This window comes from Enhydra lutris, unplaced genomic scaffold (genome assembly GCF_002288905.1).
Source record: "Enhydra lutris kenyoni isolate GAN:26980312 unplaced genomic scaffold, ASM228890v2 scaffoldscaffold24, whole genome shotgun sequence".
Lineage (NCBI taxonomy): Eukaryota > Metazoa > Chordata > Mammalia > Carnivora > Mustelidae > Enhydra > Enhydra lutris.
Window position 1 is genome coordinate 27,116,164 of NW_019154108.1, and position 15,867 is coordinate 27,132,030.

Consider the following 15,867-nt stretch of genomic DNA (forward strand, 5'->3'; position numbering starts at 1 on the left):
TCCACTAAGAAATATTCCTGGAGTGCGTCATTCATCCTGCATACAACAGCACTGGCCTAGGAGCCAGAACACCTTGGTTCTTGTCCAATTATGCGACGATGGTGGGCAACCAGCCTCTTCAAGCCCCAGCTTCTCATTCACCCTGCCCTCCTAATAAAGATCAGGTTAAATTAAACAACACATGCGAAATGTCTTTGTAAACTGAAACTTACATATAAGCTTCAAGAAGCATTATTATTGTTGTTACCGTCCCAGAATCAGATCATTTTGTTTGTGTCCCAGTTGATTAAAGTGGGCAGGCGTGGGGCTCTGAATCCAGAAAGTTCTGGGTTCAAGTTTGACCCTAGGGTAAGCTCCACCATGCCAGAGCCTGACACATTTTTGTATATCTCATCTTTCTCATACTACTGGGAACATATATGTGCTGAATAAATGTGTTCCTATTTTTCAGAATCTTACCATTTACTGGTAAGATCATTACTGACCATTTACCTGCTCTTTGGAAAAAAATTTTTTTTAATTTTCCAAATTAATTTTCCAAATTAAATTTTCCAAATTTTTTAATTTTCCAAATCCCTGTGTCCTCATCTATTAGACCGGTATGATAGTATGTCACAGTGTTATGAGAAATGTAAAGGCATGTGCCTACACTGCTCCACACATAGAAAACAATAAGTCAATGGTAGTAAAACTAGAGAGTGGGAGTGTATATCCGCAACTTAGTAAATGAAGGCTATCCCATTATTTCGTGTTTTTGTCAGCCCTTCCTTTTACCTATTATGAAAGAGCCAGCCTAGGGAGAGGAAGTTTGTTGGTGGCAACGTTGAGGTTCTGTGTCACTGAACTAGTTAAGGAAGCAAACTTCAAAGGCACAGTTACTTTACGGGCCCTACAGGCAAGAGGAATAAACAATTTCAGCTTTCACAAAAACTTCTGCCAGAATGAATGTGCTGGGCAGGGCAGGCTGGGACTTCCCAGACATCTCGCTGACAAAGTGGCAAGAAATGTTTTCTCTCATCCATGTAAATGCTCCCTGAAACCCACACACATGGTGGGCTCCCTCAATAAAACGATGCATAAACCCATCCCCAAGAGAAGAGCAGAAGACAACGGGAACCACAAAAGAGGCAAAATGAGAACTCTGGGGGGCTGTCCTCCAGCCCTGAGACCCCCTGCCAGAGGCCTGTTGTTTCCATTTGAACAAAACCAAAGCTGAATTGCACCAAAGAGCGTGGAACAGTAGTGCTGGAGAGTTTAACCACAGCCAGCCACAGTGCAGTAAACATAGCTTCCAAGACACAACTCTGGGGGGCTATGCACAAGAAGCAGAAAAGGAAAACTGAGCCCCTTCACGCCCCAGAGGTATAAACAAAGGCCTTTCCAAGCCAGCCCTTACCCCCCACCCCATAATCCCCAGTTATGGAAGCGTCAGGGCAAGGTGCTCTGGCCCTGGAACACGTAGGAACCCTGCAGAAAGCGCAAAGCGCACGCAGCCGTGGGACGTGTATGCATGGGGAGACACATGGATTATCAAAAGAGACATCCAAGAATTTCTGCAACTTTCCCGAGTGCCAAGATTTGGAGCTACAGCCGTAAAAGTAATATTTTTCCTGGCATCCCGGATGCAGCATTGAAGGTATTTTGGATGTTACGTTAAATAGAGTTCCCAAGAAAAGTAATTGTCACTGCTCTTTTAGGAGGAGCTTTCATAATTAGAGTAATTTCTGTCAGAATTCAACAGTTTAGAAGGGAATGTCTGAACAGAAATCTAATCACAAGAGGGAAATATAATAAATAGTAGGAAAACGGGCTCTCCAGATCTCTTTAGAAGTCCAAAGCCAAAATGAAAAAGCAATGCCTTTTAAAAGGGCTGTGAGGGAAGCTGGTGGGGAGCAGAGGAAATGCTTTCTTAGAATGGCTATAATTAAGCTAGAGAACTTGCTGGGTTTTAGATAACCTGCTAAAACTGAAACACGCACGAGACTAAAAATAAAAGACGGTATCTGCAGAAGATCCCTGGCTAAGGTAAAAAGCACAAGGTTTTGCTGCCTTCGTGAGGCAAAGGCCACTGGGACCCGGGATTGGGCAGGGAGCACTGGCCCTGCCGATTGGCTCAAATCCCAGCTCTAGCGAGGCCAAGACTATTGTCCACAAAGACCCCATATACGCACAGTGAAAGGACCTGCTGGGCCACCCTGAACTCCCCAACCCACGGAGTAGATCTTAGCTTCCTGAAGCTCTCCTTTATGGCCCTGCCATTCACACGTCTGTCCAAACCCTTCTGGAATCCACTGACGTTGCCAGCTGGTGCCATCTCTGAGAGATAACCCATTCCATACATTCATTACCTGCTACGTGGTATAGCATTTCCGCTGACTTGTCTTGAACTTGCCTCTCTCGTGGTTCCAAGACACTAATGTATTTCAGGATCTGGTGAACAAGTCTGTGCTCATCTTCTCCATACCGTTTGTAGGCGTGGTCATTCCCTCCAAACAGCCTGCACCTTGTCAGAAGCCCTTCCGACTCCCACTGGGTTCCTCAGAATGTCCACGCTGCTGTTTGGTGACTTTCTGGAGCCCTGTTATGCTTCTAGATACTCACTCAAGTGTCACAGGTAAGAATATGCCAGTTTTAGGGGAGAGTAAGATAAGATTCTCAATGTAATATTTTCCATACCTGAAGAATATGCCCATTTGGAAGCAGCACTGTCCTGGGCACAAACACATTATCTTCTAGACTCAGGGTATTTGCAAACTGATGGGAGAATGTGGATGGAGGCCACACACGGCGGATTGAGTCTGGCCGGTAGTGCCAGTCCACCTGGCTAAAACAGGGCGTGGCCAAGAAAGAAAAGCCAGTGTAGACAGTCGGCATCTTCATAGCAGGCTATCATTGGACACTAGATACCTTATTGATTCTCACGACACTGAAAGGGAAGCTTTTTGTCCCCAACATACTGATGTGAAACCAGGTGTTAAATTAGTAGGGGGTGATCACATCAATTTCCAGTCTCAGTTCACATATCTGCTTATTTTGGCTTCTTTTTTTTTTTTTTAATTAGATGTTAATGCTCTGATTCACTCCATTTAGAGCCCACTAACCCCTTGACCACCTTCAAATATCTTTACTGAAAACACGAGAAATAATGAGGATTAAGCAAAATGTAACAGCACTGCGGTTGCCCGGGGCCATTTATGAGTTCATCAAAGTTAGGATTTAACTGCCAAGGGAATAAGACAGGAGGTGGGTGCTCTAACCTGCTTTTTAGTAAGGGATACATCATCCGCACAGTGTGAGAACATTTGGCCAGATGCCCACTCCTTGTCTTCTACTATAATTGCATCTTCCTAAGTAGGGTCTGCCACTTGGCAGACCTTGCAGCCTTAGAAACCAAGTATGAGCCAGTCCGCCATCTTGCTCGCCCACGGGTCACTGATTTCTCTGGGCCAGAAGCTGTTGGCTTTCTGTGCTTCTCTGAGACCTCACAGAGATACCACCTTATAGATAGGACTCTGATTTTCTTTCTGCCTTTTAAAACCATGTCCATGAAGCCCTCAGCTCAAGCCAACGGTCTCCATTTCTCCAGTTTGCAGAAAAGGCAAGACCCCGCTCAGGACCTGGCACATGGTTCCTGAGCACCCGGCAAATACGGTCAAGCGGGCAGCACCTCAGGTCTATGTCATGGAAGGACTTGCCCAGATGGCTCTGAGGAGGCCCCTCCAGGGCCAGCTCCTGGCACCACCCCACCCCCAGCCTGCCCCCCAGTAACCTTGGAGACACTGAACAATCTCCCTGCCAAGGGTCCAGATGCTCCAAACTGGACCCACAGAAATCAGAATAAAAAGCTAATGGAGGGCAGCTGAGGAGAACAGCGAAGAATCTCTGAGAACTTTCTGCAGGCAGTTTCCCCCTTGGTCTCTGCTCAGACAGCTCAGGTGGTGCAGGGTTATCCTTTATTTTTTTTTTAAGATTTTTATTTACTTATTTGACAGAGATCACAAGTAGGCAGAGGCAGGCAGAGAGAGAGGAAGGGAAGCAAGCTCCCTGCTGAGCAGAGAGCCCGATGCGGGGCTCGATCCCATGACCCCGGGATCATGACCTGAGCTGAACGCAGAGGCTTTAACCCACTGAGCCACCCAGGCGCAAGATTATCCTTACAGCCTTCAGGGAGCAGCACCAAGGCTGTGTGCACACACACACCCCACCCCCAACCGCACCCAGCGGTTGACTGAGGCAGCTGGGTGTTTTCGTTCCTCCAGATAGGGCTTGGGAGCCGGCACTGAGCTGGCGCCCAATCTGTCTCAGGGCCTCCCTCCCACATGCCTTCCACTCCCCGTGCCCAGAAGGCCGCTCTCTGAGGCAACACTGGGTTGTCTTCACCTAAGCAGAGTTGCCCCGGAATTGTCCCAGGTCCCTGGGAACTTGGTGCGTCTGTGAAATGGACTGAGGACGGGCGCCGCGGGCGGGGAGAGCGCCGGTCCCGCAGGAGGCGTGTTCCGGCCCTGGTGGGGCACCAGCCCACGGTGGCTGGGCGGGGGCAGGGGCGGAGGGCGGCGGGAGTCCCGGAGGAGGGCTCGGCGGGGCGGGGGCGCCCAGTCCAAGGGCACCGGCGGTTTGTGGGCCCGGGAGGGGAGCTGCGGCCCAGCCCAGGCGGCGGGAGAGAGGGCGAATCGGATTCAGGAAGTTGTGTCTCTGACATCAGGGGCAGGACGGAGTTGGAGTGAAACCTCAAAAAATGCGAGGCGTGGCCCGCGGGAGGGCAGAGAACGCAGAGGGTGCCTTCCTCCAGGCGAGCGGCAGGTACGCGTGGCGCCCGGCCCCCGCTGACCCCTCCACTCGGCACCTGGCTCCGCGCGGGGGGCGGCCTTCCTCACCGGGACCTTGACCTCACCCGGGACCCCGCCGCTGTCAGACCCGCCACGCGCGCGCGCGGGAGACGGAGACCCCCTTCCCCCGGGCGCCTGCAGGAAGCCCTCGGGTGGACTGAAAGGTGAGTCTCCAGACTGTGTGTGTGTGTTAACATATCTCGGACTGTGTGTGTGTTAACATATCTCAGACTGTGTGTGTGAATACATTTTAACCTGTGTATGTGTGTTTGACTACACTTTTAGCCATGTGTGTTAATATAGCTTAAGCTGTGTTTGCCTGTGTGTGTGTGTGTGTGTGTGTGTGTGTGTGTGTGTGTGTGTGTGGTTTAAGTTGCTCTCTGTTTGGAAGGGAACTTTCAGCTCACTTTCGTTCTTTATAAGGATTGACCAGCCCCAGAGATAAGTGAGATCTAAGGATCATCTAAATAGCCTCTTGGCCCTTCACGACTCTGGTTCTAGTTTGTTTCGCTTCTTTGCTTCTTTGCGAGGGTGCTCTGCAGGCTGACATCTGCTTCTGGGCTGAGTCCACAGGGCTCGGGGGTGGGGGAGTTGGGGTGGAGTTCCCTTAGTCCAGTTGACAATATGGCCTGTAGGTGCTTTGGGACAGCTGGACATTCTATTTGCTACTGAAAAAGTCAAGGCCTGAGACCCACTAAAAAGCATCTCAGTCCTAGATGTTTCTAAATTATTCTAAGTGAAGCCAAATTTTCAACGCGGCTAAGAAACCAGCTGAAACGAAAATATGGCCTGGAGCCAGAGGTGGAATGGGAACCTGCCTGCTAGCCTCTGAGCCTCCAGGGGATTTACTGTGACACAGATTGCTTCCTAATTTCTTTGAATCTCTAGATGGTCCCACTCCCAGCACCCCAGCCCCCAGCTCACCCATGAAGGTAGAATTGACACAAAAAGACCTGTTTCCCTAGTATTTTTAAGAGCTTCGCAGAATACATTGTGTAGTAATCGAGTTAAATAAGCTATATACGTTAGCTAGTAGGAACACGTGTCCTGCCTGACCGAAAGGGAAACCAACCCCGAGGTGCACTGTCCTAATTTCATGGAGAGGAGACTGCGGGCAGCCCACATGCTAGCTACCTGGCCGGACTTCTCCACCGAGTCTGTTCAATGAGGAAGGGGGAAAGAGTGAGAAGATCACTCCTTCCTCAGAAACCCCCTCCTTCAAAGCAGTTGCATTCCATTCACTCAACTAAAGTTTGTAAGAATCTGAAGCTAATTTTAAGGAACCCTCATTTGAAAGTAAGGATGAATAATGGGAGAGCCTCGCGCTATAAGGAACAGGTCTGAAAAGAACCGCTGATGTGTCATTTGTCAAGGTAGCAAGGGTCTTACCATCATCCTCCTACTCTGATGTGCCTTCCTTTTGCCCAGTGCTGGGCGAGCCAGGCAGCTGTGCAGGGAAATCTGATTGAATCCTTCATTTCCTCTGAAATTCTGGGCTCCTCATTCCCACCCAAGATACAATCTAGGAAAGAAATACAGGACAAAACAAATGTTTCTCCAGCCTCTGTACTTGGTCAATATTTAGCCTGTAGAATAAAGAAAGAATGACTTCTGCCCTTTTCTATGAAAACTAAACTCTAGAGAATAATAAACACTCAATAAGTTAAGTCACTGACTTCATCCATTCATACAATAGTTACTATACCTACTGTGTGCTGGGCAGCATGCCAGGTCCTTGGACTCCAAAGATAATGAGATCGTTTCTGCTTTTGAGGACCCACAATCTGATAAATGACACAAGATACAGAAACAAACTATAGTTTGGAATAATACACATTATAGTTGGGGCGCCTGGATGGCTCAGTCCGTTAAGTGGCCGGCTCTTGATTTTGCTCTGGTCATGATCTCAGAGTCCTGGGATCAATCCCCGCATTGGGCTCCATGCTCAGCAGGGAGTCCACTTTAGGATTCTCTCTCTCCCTCTGCCCCTCCCCCATTCTCTCTCTCTCTCTCTAAAATAAAGAAATAAATCTTAAAAAAAAAAAAACCACAGAATACGCATTATAGTTGCAGTAGCTATGGGACACTGAAATGATCCAAAGGAGCGAGTGATAAACTCCCCCAGGAATTATCCGGAAGTCAACACTGCAGGAATGATGGATGAGTGAGATGTTGGAAATGATTAGGGAAAGGGCATTTCAGGCAGAGGAAAGAGTATATGCAAAGTCAAGGATACGGTGGGAGAACTGCAAGAAATTGTGGTCATAGCACTATACTAAGGAAATCATTTTGGGTGTTCAAGCAGAGAAATGGTGTGGTCAAGTTTGTGTTTGGAGAGAGAACTAAGGGCCAGGATGGTAGCTGGCTTGGAGATATGGAAAGCAGAGATAAGGAGGACCTCAACTAAGATCATGACAGTGGGAATGAAGGAAAGGGAATAGATGTTAGTGGTGTTTAGGAAGTAGAGTCAAAGTACGCCTCATGACCAAGTCAATGTGGTTAGGGGGGAGTGAGCAGAACAGAGGATGATTATAAGGTGTGGAGCTGAGGGGGGGGGGGGGATGCACTGTGATGTCCAGAATGCAGATCGTATGAACTAAGGGAGCAGTGGCCTTGGGAAGTGGATTGTGGGCAAAGGCATCGATGAACACTTTACACACATTTAGGTTAGATGCGACCAGGAGAGGCCCAGGCGTAGACACATGGTAGGTGGTGGCCTACAGATACAGGTCTGGAGTTCAGGGAGAATGGAGGGGGCTCGCATTTAACTGCCCCAAATGATATGCATAAAAGCAGTGTGGAAGGCGGCCAAAGAGCCTGTCAATAACATTGCCAGTGAGACCATGTTAACACTGAAGAGGCTTGGATTTGGCCAATACTAATTGGCCTAGAGATATTATTTTCATACTGTATGGTGACTCTCTAGACTTCCAAGGCCTTCCCAGGATGCCTTGAGGGGGATACCTAAAATGTTGGCAAGTATCCTGCGTTAATGGCACGCAGGCAGTACGGATACCTTTAACCAAACAAGTGAATCTCCAGGAATCACTTCACCCCATGAGAAATGCGTCCTTTAGTTCAAATTCAAGAGTTGCCAAGACCTCCCCAGAACTCATACCCCAAGCCTAGTAATCGTATCTGTATAGGAGAGTCCTACCATCGCTGGAACAAGAAGGATGACTTTCTCAGACGGATTCTAAACCCTCATAGAAGAGTACTTAAGGCGTGGCTGCCATGGCCCAGATCAGGAAATCATGTGACCCAGTGTGGAAGGGGGAAAAACCCTCAAACTTGGAACTAGACACGCGTGGGTTACATTGGGGGCGCCTGGGTGGCTCAGTCGGCTAAGCATCTGCCTTGGGCTCAGGTCATAATCCCAGGAGTCAAGCATTGGGCTCCCTGCTTAGTGGGGAGCCTGCTTCTCCCTCTTCCCCACCCCCTGCTCATGCTCTCTCTAGATCTCTTTCTCTCAAATAAGTAAATAAAAATCCTTTTTAAAAAATGGCAATAATTGTTACTTTCCAGGGCAATAGTTAGAATCAGAACCAAACTGAAAAAGAAAGATACATGTAATGTGCCCCATAATCTGCAAATTTCTATAAAAATGTAAGTTGTTTTGTTATTATTACTAATCTTTCCTCTTGAAGCTGCCAGCTAGATGGACTGTGTACATGTAGGATCTGGGGAGTATCATAGGCCCAGATGTGCAGCTTTTTAACTATATCGTAAAAGTCTCCTTCCGTCTTATCGATGGCGTGCATCTCTTCTGGCCACTTCTTTTATTCCTGATCTCCAGTAGTCAGAGCCCAAGGACGTAACTGCTCTGTTTGTGCAGCTCTAGCACAGCACGAGGACTCCTGGGAGCTCGTGGTTGAAAGCAGCCAGGATTGCACCTGTCCGCGCGGGGACCCAACTGCAGTCGCACTGAGTGATCTCTCAGAGGGGGTGCTGTTTTCCTAATCATCAGCAAGGTGCCGGGTAAACCAGCACTGGCCCTGAATCTGAGCGTCAGCTGATGACTTGAGTGGAGCTGTGGTCCTCTTCTGTCCCAACCAAGGAAGCCTGACCTAGTCCAACCCCCGTGAAGCTCAAATTTGACGCCGACACCCAAACTTTCGATACAGCCGACTTCTGACGAGGGCTGGCTGCTGATGAGCAAAAGGAAATAACCACAGGCTCAAAGACTTCAAGTGGAAAAACACTTAGAAATGAGCCAGCCCTGCCCCTCACTTCACAGATGAGCAGACTCAGGTTTGAGAGCTGAAGTGTGTCCCTGGCTCCGCAGCTGGTGAAGGGGGGCAGAGGAGGGACCACAACCCAAGCTCTGTCTCTCTCTGCTCAGGAATAGCAGACACTCTCTAGGGTTTCTATCACCTGGACCTTGTGTACCTCATTCAAGAGGACACACACAGGCACTCAGACAGCTGGCAGAGATGCAACATGAAAAGACTCCACTTGAGGGCTGAGCTTTCCCTGGAGTGGCCTCCAGGGAAAACCAGGAGCGGATCTTCCAGAGAAAGGGGCAGATCTCCTCTTTAAGGCAGTCTCCATACCACACAGATCCCTTCTGTTTCCTTAACTTCTGTCCTTAAACTTCTCAAAAATTTCCAAATACTGGGGCACCCGGGTGGCTCAGTAGGTTAAACGTCTGACTCTTGGTTTCATTTCAGGTCACAATCTCAGGGTCATGCGATCAAGCCCCAGAACCCGGCTCCGTGCTCAGCATGGCATCTGCTAGAGATTCTCTCCCTTTCCTTCTGCCTCCTCCTCTGCCCCCTTCCTTCTCTCTCTCAAATCAATAGATAAAATCTTAAAAAAATAAAAATGCCCAAATACCCCTCAAAAAGGGAGATAGCACTGGGTGCCTAAATTAACCAAAACCCCTTTAATGTTTTATTAAACTTGTCAGGAAGATGGTTTTGAGACGAGTGGACAGGTCATCATTAAATATCAAATCCTGATTCACATGTCCCCATTCCATGAGAAAGGCTCCAGGTGAATCACGGGAGTTCAGGGGATTCATCCCAGGCGCTGTAAGAGAGAGAAAACAGTGGCAGATAGACTTTTTTCCCCTCTCCAGGCAGCAAGAGGAAAATCAACAGCCAGTTCTTTGAAGGGCGATCCCCAGGGCCACAGACCAGCTCAGGTTTCTGACTTTTCCACCCGCATTGGCCTGAGCCATCTGAGCAGAACACCACCTGGGAACGTGAGCGGACCTCAACGTAGCTGAGTTCCAAAACGAACCTCACACAAACACAACATTTCTTTCTTGGGGCAACTCCCAAGGGGCCATGGCAGTGTCCAAACCAAATCCTGGCCCCTGGCAAGAGACTTACTCCAACGATCGTAAGCAAGCTGCTCCATGGAGCTTGTTGCTAAGAAATGAAAGAAACCCTAATCATTGCTGTATTTCTTGGTCAAATGGTAGATTGTTTCTAAGCCATCACAGGCTTGCCTTTGCTCTTAACTGTCTACAGTGTCTTCCTCCTAGGATGTTTTTCAGTTGACTTTTATTCGCCTCAAACACACTCCTGATTTCAAAGCTGGTTAGGCTTAAGAAAAGCCCATCAGGAGCTTCTTCAGTTTTCCAAGCAAGTCCTAAAAGAAAATTGGCAGGAGAGAGGGAAAAAATGTAACAGCAATAAGGATGGTTGCGTGTTATAATACTTTCAGTCTTCAAATTGTCCTGAGAACACAGGACATGGGTTTTGAGGTCGGTGCAGAGGCTAGGGGTTAAAGTCAGTGGAAGAAGCCGTGGAAACTGCGAAGTTCCATGAGCTGTCGTGTTATGGGCACAGGAAACACACAGTGGGCATGCTGTGTCTTAACCCGCACGACATGTGACTCTGGCTGTCGTAAACAGAGAAGAGAATGGTTTAGTACAAGTCAGGAGCTTGCTTTTCTCTCCCCGACCCAAGTGAGGCCCTGAGTCTCTATCCTTCTGGTCCTGGTTTCCTAATTCTGGCACCTTCTATAGCTCCACCAGGTGGACAAAGTATGGGCTTTCAGAAGCCCTTCTGCTCAAAAAGCCCTGGCCATAGCCTGGAGGCTCCATCGGGCCACCCATGCACAGTGGCCTAAAATCCCCCAGGCACTCACAGTGGGCAAAGTCCCCTTCCCGGTGACATGGGACTGGGAGAGAACAAATGTACAGGGAACCATTTGTTGGTTCCCTCACACTTTTCGTGTGCATGCTAGGCTCTCGAGAGCCGTTCGTTGAACAGTGGAGCTAAGAATTTGAGGCATGCAATCTGACAGCCCCCCCCACCCTCTTCCCCTGCCAAGTTGCTTTATGAGCACGTCAAAATTGTTTATTCAACGTTATGGGACAGAAAAGTGGCAAAGCTGAAAGGAAACCCACCACTTTGAAGGCCAGCCCTGCAGACTTACCCCATCTGTCAAGCCCATTTCTTGTAAATGACTGAGGTTTACACCCTCCCCCCTCTCTCTCTGCCTTCCACTTGTGACCTCAAACCTTCCCTCCCGCCCAAGGCCTGCCATCTGCTCAGCAGCGATGACCAGCACTGCACAGCAGAGCTCTACGGTAAAAGCTCCAGCCTCATTGCCAGGATGACCCACACTATCCCATCACAAAACGGCCTCTGGGAAAGGGCAGCCCATTTGCACCCCACACCATCCAGACATGACCTGCTCCGAGCTCTCCTGGTTTCTGAAGAAGAAACTCGGTTCCTATCCTGTGGGGATATTTGGCCCAACACCTTCTCTGGTTCAGAAAAGAGGCCACGATGTGCCGAGTGCCTCAGGATACTTGGGGATCTCCAACTCTCGTGCTCTTGGTAGATTAGAACGGGAATATTATTGACATCTCTGAGGAAGAGCTGCTTTTTACTGGGTTTGCACAGATTTTCACAGCTGGCCACGGAAAGACTATCTCACTTCCAGACGGAAACACTGCGTCCCCCCCACTCTGTCTGGGATGAGGGAAAAGGACACAGTCACAGAGCATGTGCTGCATGGGGAAGGAGGTCTGATGTCCCTGACGGGCATTTTCCAGGAATAAGTTTTCAGTGGCTTAAAAAATATGATTGCTTCAATAACAAATACTTAAATCATTGAGATATGTGGTCATTCAACATTTGGTATTGTAGTGAATGAATAAATACATACTAGAAAGAATCCATGCCCTTTTATACTTCTTAATTACTAATAAGAACACCACCATTTTTTCCCATTTACCATCTATTAGCTTTCAAGAAATTTTACATGATCTCTTCCCACAATTTTTTTTTTTGGAAGGTGAAGTTCACATTACATAAACTTAACTTTCTCTTCTTTCTTTTTTTTTTTCTCAAGAGAGCATGCACATGAGGGCAGGGGCAGAGAGAAAGGGAGAATCTTAAGCAGACCCCACACTGAGTGGAGCCCGACGCTGGGGTCCACCTCAAGACCCTGAGATAATGACCTGAGCCGAAATCAAGAATCACACGCTTAACCTACTGAGCCACTCAGGCGCCCCAAACTTAACCATTTTAAAGTGAACAGTTCAATGGCACTTAGTACACTCATGATGTTGTGTAACCACCTCCTCTGTCTAGTTCCAGAACATTCCCATCACTCCAAAATAAACCCCTGTCCCCATTCACCAGTTACTCCCCATGGCTCCCTCTTTCCAGCCCCTGGCAACCATGGATCTGAATCCCGTCTCTCTACAGTTATCTATTCTAGATATTTCATATAAGTGAAATCCTACGGTATGTGGCCTTTTGCGTCTGGCTTCTTTCACTTAGGATGTTTTCCAGATTCAGCCACGCTGTAGCCTGTGTTGGTGTTCCGTGCTTTTTCGTGGATGAATAATATTCTTTCGTGTGTAACCATCAGTTTATCTAGTCACCTGTTGAGACACATTCGGGTTGTTTCTGTTTCTTGGCCGTTGTGAGCAACCCCGGACGAGGATTTGTTTGAGCACCTGTTTTCGGTTGTTCTGGGTAACCTACCCGGGAGTGGAATTGGATCCTATGGTTATTTTATGTTTAACGTTCTGAGGAACTGCCAAATTCTTTTTCCTCTTCCCGCATTTTTAATCATCATCCTTCCTTGATGGCAACAAGCATCTTAAGTAAGCGTACTTTCCCATCCCGAGCCTCTTAATTTGTGGCCTTTGATGTTGTGCTTCAGTGAGGGATTGCAAATCCTGCTCCTTGTTGTCCTAGAGATGGAGTTATTTGGAGCTTGAGAAAGAAAATATTTGGATAAACTATAAACTCTTCTTGGTGTGACTGAGGAGGAAGCCGGAGCTGACAACCACACCGTCCCTGCAGCACGGTCTATGGCATGGTGGGCATTGCGCGAAGGACTCGGCTGACTTCCTCTCACTCAGTGCTCAGGACGGCTCCACTGTTAGGCCCATTTTACAGATGAGAAAACTGAGCTCTCTCCCAAGAGCTAAGTGCTCTTCCTGTGGCTCCAGAGGATTATCCATTAGCCTCTCCTACAAAGAAATTCTGCAGGTTTCCTGCCAGTAGTGAATCAGGAGTTCATGGTCTATCGTGACGGATGGATAAAGAGGCAATTAGAATATAGTGTAATAGATGCCGTGAGAGGTGTCACAACAGGGACTCCGGGACCAAAGGAGGACCATTCAGCCCTGCTCTGGGTGACAGACTTCCCAGAGGAGATAAAATCGAAGTGTATTAGCTTATGTGGAAACATTTCTGACCCTTGGTACGGTTTGGCTCTCCCCCATCTCCCTTCGGTGCCAGCCTTGGTGATTATGTTCCCAGGGCACAGGGCCTGGCACATGGTAGCTGCTCATTAAACACAGGCTAACAGACACGAGTGCTTCTGCAGGAAGAGCTTCTAACCCCTGTCACACTGTTATGTGACTCCTATACCTCGGGCCTACGTTTTGTCTCACAGGCTTTCTCAATTCACTATGGCCTGGGGATCAGGGGAAGAAGATGAAGAAAGGCCTAGAATGGCTTTTGTGGTTCTCTCTGCATCTGCACAGGCTCCGTGTCCACGCACGAGAAGACAGGAGAAGCGGGGGAAGAAGGCTGGGGAGAGGGGCAGGAGGTCGTGCAACGGGCATCATGAAGAGATCTTGGCATGCCCCGGTCAGGAGACTCTAGGGTTGCGTGGAATTCTGAGGAAGAAACTAAATGAACTGGTAAACCACTTCCTAAAAGCGTAATTTCTCCTTCCATCTCAAGATGGTATGGGTTGCTTCAGTGCCTCCTAGGTGATGGCTATGCGGGGTCTGGGGATTCACCTCAGCCAGCAGGTACAAGAAGCAGCAGCTTCATGGGAAGGTCTGTCTCCCAGCGGGTAATTCTTGCCCGTCGGTACCAGAGATCATCCTTGCGATCTGGCTTGCCTTCGGTCAGTCACCTCCTGCTCCTGTTTGCAAAAGGAGAATTGTAAAAATTCTTAGGAGGCCTGCAGGCCTCACTCTAGAAGGCAGAAGCTGCCCCAACGTGACTCCGGCCGCCTTTCCATACATATTTCTTAAAAACTTCGTGTGTGCCTGGCATGATGCTAGACGCCACGGGGAATTTAAAAAACAAAACTGAAGAGCAGGCTGGCAGAGATCCCACCTTCCACCTGGGAGGCCGTAAGCACCTGGGAGCGAGTCCGGGCCCTCGCATGCGTGGCTCTGAGCAACAGCCTCTTCCCTGGGGTGAGAGTTTCCTGGGATCTCAGCCTACAAGGGCCACCACCCAGGTTCGGGACTGTGCCACTCTCAACATCCCCGATGCCCGGGTCCTCGGGTCAGCGGCCTCTCCAGGCTCTGACCCACTGGCCTAACCATAAACTGTTCCTCTGGGCTCCACCCCAAGTGTGGAAGCACGACCCACAGCAAGACCTTCTTGTTCTGCCCAGGGGTCCTGGACGCCTCCACCTGCTGTAGCCTGACCTGTTATACCACCCGCGACCTGGTCTGGTAGAGGCCTCTAGAAAGCACATGTGAGATAGGCAGGCTCAGGGTTGAGCATCTACAATGTGCCAACAAGAAGCAAGGGGGATTCCTAGAGGAGAAGCTCTCCGGTAGCTTCCAGGCAAGTGGGACAGTAGGCATGGCACAGCTTCTGTGCCTGACCTCCCTGGTAATCTCTCCCTCGTCAGGGAGGGGAGGCAGGAGAGGGGGGATGAAATTTTCAGCTCTGGTAATCTCTCTATAAACCATGATTCCACAGAAAGCCCCTAGGCCACCAAATCCTCCTTCTCTCACTCCCAGCCACCAGGGTCTGCACAAGGCCCTTCCTTGCTGGGGTTCCACAAGCCAGAGCCCTCCTTGGCGGATGCCCCAGAGGCCTGGTGGACCTAACATTTATTGAACATCTACTTTGTGCCAGGCACGATTTTGCCGCATTATACAAATTATTTAGCTCCTCTGATTTCCACAGCAGTCCTTACCCTCATTTTACCGTTGGAGAAACAATTTCTGAGGTGAGGCAGCCATTGAATGGAGGAGGGGCCGGCTTCGACCCCCGCTGGTATCCCTAAAATAGTACTGCAGGAGGCGTGGGGGTATGGAGAGGATGTGCTGTGGAACCAGAGAGCCACAGATCAAACACAATCTGGCCACTGGTCACCGGTCATGTCTACCTCATGGCCTTTCAGTTCTCAGCCTCTGAGGTAGGTCTTGCCCCTCTTGGGTGGACATCTTGTTTGGTTTCCACAGACCTTGTGCTAAACGTTAGCAGTATTGTTCCATGGGTGGGCTAGCTACTGAGTGTGTGTGTGTGTGTGTGTGTGTGTGTGTGTGTGTGCAGAGAGAGAGAAAGATGCCTTTGAACTTGTGCCAACTGGAACCAGCTTTAGTTACGCTTGTGACCCCAGATTTGAAACCAGGATTAGTACCACATTTAAGAATACAGAAAGGAATACAGTGTGGCTGGAGCCAGGAGAGAAGGGGGCCGAAACTCACTAGCCTCCTCAAGTTTCCTCACACAATAATCTGCCCTCAAGGTTGGCCACGGAAAACACCGTCTGAAGGGCCTTGGGCCCCACGCATCACCAGCCACTCTCAGCCCTGACCTTGGGTCTTCAAGTCAGAAGAGATGAGGTGGCCTGGGACAGG

General features: G+C 49.1%; 1 protein-coding gene across 1 annotated transcript in view; it reads left to right on the top strand.

The window, feature by feature from the left end:
• Nucleotides 1-4,628: 4,628 nt before the first annotated feature.
• The window catches only part of LOC111150745 (KIAA0040 ortholog), a 33,861-nt gene continuing 22,622 nt past the window's right edge, over nt 4,629-15,867 (top strand). Inside the window, exon 1 of the mRNA XM_022508324.1 lies at nt 4,629-4,990. The gene's annotated coding sequence lies outside the window, so the exon portion shown is untranslated. The remainder of the gene's footprint in view (nt 4,991-15,867) is intronic.